Raw genomic sequence first — 8,135 nt, 5'->3', positions numbered from 1 at the left:
ACTACAATGAGGTATCACCTCAGACCAGTCAGAATGGCCATCATAAAAAAATCTACAAACAATAAATGCTGGAGAGGGTGTGGAGTAAAGGGAGCCCTCTTGCACTGTTGGTGGGAATGTAAATTAACACAGCCACGATGGAGAACAGTAGGGAGGTTCCTTCAAAACCTGAAAATAGAACTACCATACGACCCAGCAATCCCACTACTGGGCATATACCCTGAGAAAACCATAATTCAAAAAGAGTCATTTATCACATACCATATGCTAACACATATATATGGAATCTAAAAAAAAAATGGTTCTGAAGGACTTGGGGGCAGGACAGGACTAAAGATGAAGACGTAGAGGATGGACTTGAGGACATGGGGAGGGGGAAGGGTAAGCTGGGACGACGTGAGAGAGTGGCATGGACTTATATATACTACCAAATGTAAAATAGATAGCTAGTGGGAAGCAGCTGCATAGCACAGGGAGATCAGCTCGGTGCCCTGTGACCACCTCGAGAGGTGGGATAGGGAGGGTAGGAGGGAGACGCAAGAAGGAGGAGATATGGGGATATATGTCTATGTATAGCTAATTCCCTTTGTTATAAAGCAGAAACTAACACACCATTGTAAAGCAATTATACTCCAATAAAGGTGGCTGATAATTCTGCTGGGACAACAGGACTGATGGGGACTGTCCTGGTATGGCATGGTGACCACAGTTCCAGGACACTAACGAGCTGTCTAACCTTTCGCAAGTCACTTCGCATCTCTGAGCCTCAACTTCTTTTCACGAAAGAGACAACCTACAATCTTCGCAGCCTTTTGCCATGAAGGCCCTCCTCTTTAACTTCGATCTCCATGTTGTCCTCATGTTTCCTGCCAACTGAAGGCCTCGTGCTCCACAGCTAGGAGAGTTCTCCTAGAGTGTATTTACAACCTTAGGAGATCAACGGGGAGCAGGAATGGAATAGCTGAGCAGCTGGTCATTGTCTTCTCCTGTCTCCCCGCCCCTACCCCATACTATCTCACTCCAGGGGAAGAAATGCAATGGTCAAAAGCCCTCTGCAGATCGGGCAAAGTGGGTCTCAGATCTGAGGTCTGCAGAATCAGCTGGCAAAATAAATAAAGGATAAGTTGGCTACCTAAATACTCCACGGGTAGTGCAAACATTCTAGATTCTACAGCGGTACACTCGCAATGTGCTCAGCGGGGGCAGTGCTGCCCACCAAGTGCTATTGGGGAGTGAGGGTTAGGGGGTGGCTGGTTGGGACAATGACGGAAGGTAGACACCGCTAGCATTTTGTGCCTAGACGTTGCGGATGTTAAATGCCCTGCTAGAAGCCAGAGACACTCGCAGAGCGAAGAGCCACCCACCCCAATTGTTAAAAGCATCCCCCCCGAGAAACACTGAATAAAAGAATGGGCTTTTAAGTCTTACCTGTAAAGAATCATTTAGACCCTCTTAAGAGGGCTCAAATCACACTGGACGGCTTGCTTCGGTGCCAGAGCATTAGGCAGCACTTCCAGATGGAGCCACTTAGTTCTGATAGGCCCTGAATAAAAGGAAAGAGCAGAGGTGACACCAGAAAGCACCGTGTAACTCATCCCCGCCTGGTCTGAAGTGCACAAAGTATTCTGCGGGGCGGTTCCTTTTTTCTCTCCGCGTTTACAGAATTGTTGAATCATTGTTTTCATTTACGTATGAGATGATTGACATCGGCCCTGAAAACAGAAAAACAGCTTGAGCTAAATCTAAAATGCGCGCATGCAGGCAACAGGGCGCTCCTTGGTCTCTGCTTTGCCTTCTGTGGTAAACTTGGACTTCTCCTGGGTTTGGTTTCGTTCATTTCAGCTAGAAGTGTGTGGCGAATAAACTTTTCACCAGTCTTCCCGTGGAATGGTTGACTCAGCTTTGCCGTGAGTTAGTGGCCCCAGGGGGAAGAAGGCCAGGGCTCCCTCTCCATAAGATGCCTCCTGAAAGGGAAGAAGTCATTGACGACCCACAAAGGAGGCTGCGGCCATAAATATTTCAGAATTTGTCTTCCTTAACATCTTAAATAATGGAAAACATTTGCTTGTTTAAGACTTTTAGGTCCTTCGGTCTTTGGACTCGGTCTCCAGTGGCGAGGTACAAGCATGACGTCAGGGTCAGGAGGAATGCACAGCACATAAAGCCTCGCCTGGGTCGGACGCGAGCACTAAGCTCTCGAGAGGGCCCTCAGGCAAATATACAAATGTGGCCTAGCACACGTCAGAGACCTGTGCAAGGGCGAACATCTTCAGGACTTTGGTCCTGGGAAGAGAGACCCGGCCTGGGATTAGAATTTACAGCTGACAAGCTGCTGATGAGGCAGTTATGGCTATTTAGTGCATGAATGGCCACTTTGGGAACAGGGGGCTTAGCACACCAGGCTGGAAATCTCAGACTGAAGCGGGGACAACCCCATTCACCCGTGCTGGGATAAGTTTACTCACCCCACAATCTGCCCCCTGGGCCTTTTCTCTGCCTTCCTTTGATTTACAGCCCTCCCTGCAGCTCTGTAGAGCTATGACATACATGACAATTTAGCATCAAGGGAATTCTCAAGACCAGGGGAAGAATATCCTTCTGGGCTATAAACGTCACTCTGAAATTCTTCTCATCTGTAATGTTTCAAGAGCATGTGAAATGTGCCCCTGAAGAGTCCCTGTCCTCTAAGCGCTCACAACTCCCTGAGCCTATCTTGCTCACAAGTGTGCTTACAGATGTCCTTTACGATCCCCAAAGTATCGGCCAGCTTTACTGCAGTGGTTCTCAACGGGGAGCAGTTTAGTCTTGTGGGGGACGTTTGGTAACGTCTAGAGACATTTTTTTTTTTTTTTTTGGGCCGCGCTGCGCGGCACGTGGGATCCTAGCTCTGCAACCAGAGATCGAGCCCGTGCCCCCTTCAATGGAAGCATGGAGTCTTAACCACTGGACCGCCAGGGAGGTCCCTAGAGACATTTCTGATGATCACAGCTGGATGGGAAGTGTTACCAGCCCGTAGGGGATGGATGCCAGATATGTTTCCAAACGTCCTACAATGCACAAGACAATCTTCCTCAACAAAGAAGGATGCAGTCCAAAACGTAAGCAGTGCCAACACTGAGAAACCCTGCACTGGGGTAAGGGTAGACGACCTCTGCATAGGCCAAGAACATAATTATCTAAACTTGCACTGTCTGATGGAACTTTCTGTGATAATGGAAATGACTGGCATTTGCGCTGTCCAATACATTAGCTGGGAGACACATGAGGCTCTTTACCACTTGAAAGGTGGTCAGTGTGACTAAGGAACCAAATTTTTTATTTTATTTACTTTTAATTAATTATATGTTAATCATCTCATCCAGCTAGTGACTACTGTTTTGGACAATGCAGGTCCATAAAATGGGAGCTTGGAAGCAGTGGAATAGCCTGCCCTGGCGGGTTATCTACTCCACTGGCTTATAATTAGAATTCCAAAGCTAGACACTCCTTCTTTAGCTAAGACTTTGACCCATTATTGGTATATTACCCTGGGCGGGAGATGACCTTTAATTTATCAAGAACCGATGCTAATTTAATATGACTAATGGATCTGAAAAATGTTTGGGGGGCCCTGAAGTGAAGGAGAGGACACCATGAGATGGGGGGCTTGGGGGCGGCATCTAGAGGAAACCTGAGGGGGTGGTGACATGTGCTAGAGGTAGCAAGGGCCACCTGTGCCTACTTTCATCACATAAACTGCTGAGAACAGAAGCCAAATACAGTCGTCCCTTAGTATCCGCTGGGCGTGGGTTCTAGGATCCTCCACGATTACCGAAATCTGCGGATGCTCAAGTCCCTTATGTAAAATAGTGTAATAGGGTTGGTCTGTGGAACCGGAGGAAGAGGATGCCAGGGAAACTGGAACAGGGTTGGCGGGGAGGTGGGGAACCCGTGGAAGAGAAACCGGAAGCAGAACCGCTGTACTCACAATTCCTACTCAGATATACGTTCTGTGAAGACTAGAGCCAAAGGCGGGCAGAAGAGACCAAGTGTGTCACAAAGGCGAACCTGTTTCCAGCTCCTTCTCCGCCTGCCTTTGGCTTTTAGGCCAAGTCTCCAACCACTAAGATATCATGGGGCTCCCTCCCTTATGTAGCCCAAATAAAGGCAGTAATAAACCACAAAACACAAAATGGTTTTCCCTTTGATCTGATTATGAAATTTTGGATAACCTCGTCAAAGCTGTATGGTTGATTTCTGCTGGTGCCCTAAGCACGTACGTGCCTCCTTTTTAATCTAGCTCTGCTTTAGGGTCTTGGCTGTAGGGCTTATAGTCTTTGTAATCCATTGAATAGCTAGCTTATTGTACAAATTTTCCTCAGTGAAATATTGTGTACTCAACTATAAAATTTTCTAGAGAAGGACGTCACCGACCTCACTTGGTAAGCTAAATCTACCTGTGTGTCTTGAGATGAGGAAAGAATATAGCTAAACCAAACCAAACACAAATCCTCTCTTCCTAGATGTTCTATAGGGCTCAAACTGGAGGTCCTGGTGGCATCGATTTTGCTCATTCCCCAGGGGAACAATGGAGATTGAACAGAAAGAGTAAGTCCACCAAAATTATGACAGGGACTGGGACCTGTGATATAAGGAGAGCTAAAAAGATGAGAATTCTTCTGTCAAGAAAGACACAAGGTGAGAGAGATACATGATGAGAGAAGACAGGATTGCGAACTTTGACTTTTTCACAAATCACTAGTTTGTCTGAACATGGCAGGGGTGAGAGGGGAGCAGAGGGAAGGTAGGTAAATTTAGGACAGTAAAAGGAAGTATTTCTGTCTTAGTCCATTCAGGTTACTATAAACAAAATACCATGGACTGGGTGCTTATAAGCAGCAGAAATTTATTTCTCATAGTTCCAGAGGCTGGGAAGTCCCAGATCAAGGCTCCAGCAGATTTGGTGTCTGAGGGCTCACTTCCTGGTTTATAGACATCCTATCCACATGTCCTCACATGCAGGAAGGGACAAGAGAGCTCTCTGGGCTCTCTTTTACAAGGGCGTTAGTCACGTGCATGAGGGCTCCGCTCTCGTGACCTAACAACTTTCCAAAGGCCCTACCTCCCAACGCCATCACATTGGGAATTAGGTTTCAATCTATGAATGTTGCGGGGACACAGACACTCAGTCTACAGCGTTCTGTCCCTGTCCTCCCGAAATCCATACCCTTTTTGCATACAACATGCCTTCATTCCATCCCCAAAGCTCTCAAAGTCTTAATTTCTTTCAGCAGCAGTTCAAAAGTCTCAAGTCCAAGGCCTCATCTAAATACCATCTAAATCAGATATTGACAAGATTCAAGGTGTGAGTCGACCCGTGGCACATTCCTCTCCAGCTGTGAATCCCTGAAACCAGACAAGCTATGTGCTTCTAAAATACAAAGGTAGGACAGGCATAGGATAGACCTTCCCATTCCTATGGAGAAATAGGAAAGAAGAAAGGGATGTCAGGTTCCAAGTAAGTCCAAAACCTAACAGGATAAACAGCATTAAAACTCAAGGCTTGAGAACACTCCTCTTTGGCTTAGTGCTCTCCCTTCCAGGCCCACTGGGGTGGCAATGTCACCCCATGTGTCAGTGGGACAGCCCATTAGTGGCTCTCTGCTAGGGCTCTGCCGCACCGTGGTTCTCTTCTGGGGCCTTGTGGCTCTCCCAGGGGGCCCTATCCATGCCATGGTTCGAAAATGAAAACACTAATTCAAAAAGATATATGCACCCCAATGTTCATAGCAGCATTATTTATAATAGCTAAGATATGGAAGCAACCTAAGTGTCCATCAACAGATGGATGGATAAAGAAGATGTGGCACATATATACAATGGAATATTACTCAGCCATAAAAAGAAACGAAATTGAGTTATTTGTAATGAGGTGGATGGACCTAGAGACTGTCATACAGAGTGAAGTAAGTCAGAAAGAGAAAAATAAATACCATATGCTAACACATATATATGGAATCTAAACAAAAAATGGTTCTGAAGGACTTGGGGGCAGGACAGGACTAAAGATGAAGACGTAGAGGATGGACTTGAGGACATGGGGAGGGGGAAGGGTAAGCTGGGACGACGTGAGAGAGTGGCATGGACTTATATATACTACCAAATGTAAAATAGATAGCTAGTGGGAAGCAGCTGCATAGCACAGGGAGATCAGCTCGGTGCCCTGTGACCACCTCGAGAGGTGGGATAGGGAGGGTAGGAGGGAGACGCAAGAAGGAGGAGATATGGGGATATATGTCTATGTATAGCTAATTCCCTTTGTTATAAAGCAGAAACTAACACACCATTGTAAAGCAATTATACTCCAATAAAGGTGTTAAAAAAAATCAGAATAGCAAAATTCCTTACGTTAAAAAGAAGCCATTTTACTCTCCCAACTCTATATGGAACCAATTTTCATTTTAACCAGTTTCTCCCAAGTCCACTGAGCTTTGGTATCAGAAGGTCCGTTTACACAGGTATTTAGTTCTGTTGCAAATTAACAGCAATAAAGAAACCAAGCACAGCCGCAGAACCAGCCTCCTCTCAGCTTGTGATTATAGCTTGCTGGGGGACTCTACCGAAATTGCATTGTGTGTTTACGACACAAAGAAATTCTTGAGGGTGGTACTGATATACCCATTAACGACACTGGTATTTTTCGCCCCATGGGGCAGACAAGGAAAAGGGATTTTATTTTGTTATGAGAAGCACTTTCTTGCTTATACTTAACTTTTATTGTTCACAAAGGATTTCAAAGTATTACCAAAGAATATGAACACCATATTTGAATCATCTGGGCATACTGCACTTTCATAGCCTAATGGGTGGTGTTTCACACTGCATTTCTTTTCAATTCACCTTGGATTCTTTAAAAATAAAATCACAGATGTTCACCAGATGCCTCGCCCCCCACCCACCTCCAGGCTTGGGCACTGAGGATGTGGCACATGGGTGGCTTTCTAAGGCTTGGTCGAGGCTGAGGACTTGCCTGCGGCCCAAGTGACCCTGTTTCTGGAGTGTCTTGTTTCCTCGTCCGCTTAGGAACCAACGGCCCCACAGTTCGGGCAATCTGGACTTGGAGTTGTCACTTATAGCCACCCAAACTTTGAGGATGACGAAGTTACGAAAACATGAGAAATGGACTCAAATAGGAGGAAAAGTTTTGAGAACCACAGAAAAAGAGAAAGAGGAAGGGTTGTATAGCGGGAAAAGTGATGAACTGATGGTTAGAGAGACTTGGGTTTTAGGTAGGGTGATCATAAAAGTTATTATCCCAAGTGGGACTCCTTTGAGGTTGAGAGAGATCACTGCTGATAATTCTGCTGGGACAACAGGACTGATGGGGACTGTCCTGGTATGGCATGGTGACCACAGTTCCAGGACACTAACGAGCTGTCTAACCTTTCGCAAGTCACTTCGCATCTCTGAGCCTCAACTTCTTTTCACGAAAGAGACAACCTACAATCTTCGCAGCCTTTTGCCATGAAGGCCCTCCTCTTTAACTTCGATCTCCATGTTGTCCTCATGTTTCCTGCCAACTGAAGGCCTCGTGCTCCACAGCTAGGAGAGTTCTCCTAGAGTGTATTTACAACCTTAGGAGATCAACGGGGAGCAGGAATGGAATAGCTGAGCAGCTGGTCATTGTCTTCTCCTGTCTCCCCGCCCCTACCCCATACTATCTCACTCCAGGGGAAGAAATGCAATGGTCAAAAGCCCTCTGCAGATCGGGCAAAGTGGGTCTCAGATCTGAGGTCTGCAGAATCAGCTGGCAAAATAAATAAAGGATAAGTTGGCTACCTAAATACTCCACGGGTAGTGCAAACATTCTAGATTCTACAGCGGTACACTCGCAATGTGCTCAGTGGGGGCAGTGCTGCCCACCAAGTGCTATTGGGGAGTGAGGGTTAGGGGATGGCTGGTTGGGACAATGACGGAAGGTAGACACCGCTAGCATTTTGTGCCTAGACGTTGCGGATGTTAAATGCCCTGCTAGAAGCCAGAGACACTCGCAGAGCGAAGAGCCACCCACCCCAATTGTTAAAAGCATCCCCCCCGAGAAACACTGAATAAAAGAATGGGCTTTTAAGTCTTACCTGTAAAGAATCATTTAGACC

The 8,135-nt window shown here is 46.3% G+C and overlaps 1 protein-coding gene across 1 annotated transcript in view; it reads right to left on the bottom strand.

Moving 5' to 3' along the window:
* Positions 1-1,517, bottom strand: part of NEDD9 (neural precursor cell expressed, developmentally down-regulated 9) — a 140,889-nt gene extending 139,372 nt beyond the window's left edge. The window contains exon 1 of the mRNA XM_028478796.2: positions 1,429-1,517. The gene's annotated coding sequence lies outside the window, so the exon portion shown is untranslated. The remainder of the gene's footprint in view (positions 1-1,428) is intronic.
* Positions 1,518-8,135: the final 6,618 nt, after the last annotated feature.

Source organism: Physeter macrocephalus, chromosome 18 (assembly GCF_002837175.3).
Source record: "Physeter macrocephalus isolate SW-GA chromosome 18, ASM283717v5, whole genome shotgun sequence".
NCBI classification, from domain to species: Eukaryota; Metazoa; Chordata; class Mammalia; order Artiodactyla; family Physeteridae; genus Physeter; species Physeter macrocephalus.
This window is presented reverse-complemented; position numbering and strand designations above follow the sequence as displayed.